Source organism: Citrus clementina, unplaced genomic scaffold, assembly GCF_000493195.1.
Source record: "Citrus clementina cultivar Clemenules unplaced genomic scaffold, Citrus_clementina_v1.0 scaffold_3, whole genome shotgun sequence".
Taxonomy (NCBI): Eukaryota; Viridiplantae; Streptophyta; class Magnoliopsida; order Sapindales; family Rutaceae; genus Citrus; species Citrus x clementina.
In genome coordinates this window covers 24,431,893-24,432,622 of record NW_006262339.1, presented here as the reverse complement: position 1 = coordinate 24,432,622, position 730 = coordinate 24,431,893, and positions in this window count along the sequence as shown.

Here is a 730-nt window from a genome sequence, read left to right as displayed (position 1 = left end):
ACAGTGACATCCATAGTCACATAAGTACGCTGAGTAGTAGGGTCATAGCAGCGGTAGCCTTTTTGGTGGGTAGCATAGCCCAAGAAAAGGCACCGAAGGGCACAAGGGTCAAGTTTGTTACGCTGGTTCTTATGAAGATGAACATACGCCACACAACCAAAGATGCGGGGTGGGAACATGAGGGTAGAAGGTAGAGAGACCGAGGCTGACAAGGATTGGAGTGGGGTTTGGAAATGTAAGACCTTGGACGGAAGGCGGTTGATCAAATGGACAGCAGTGGTAACAGCATCGGGCCAATGTCTTGTTGGAACATGTGCGCCGAGAAGGAGGGCTCGGGCAGTTTCAAGAATATGTCGATTTTTCCTTTCAGCTACCCCATTTTGTTGTGGTGTCTGGGGACATGAAGTTTCATGAATAAGGCCGTGGAGTTGAAAATAGGACTGAAAATGGTGATTGACATATTCTCCACCATTGTCAGAACGAAGGATTCGAATATGAGCTGAAAACTGAGTCTGAATCATAGCATGAAATGACTGAAAAACCTTAAATACTTCATCCTTATGTTTCAGCAAATATAGCCAAGTCATGCGTGTGCAATCATCAACAAATATTACAAACCAACGTACACTAGAGACAATAGACACGGGGGATGGTCCCCATACATCGGAATGTATTAAAGCAAAAGGAATGTCACTTTTATTCATGCTTAAGAATAAGTAGCCCTATGACT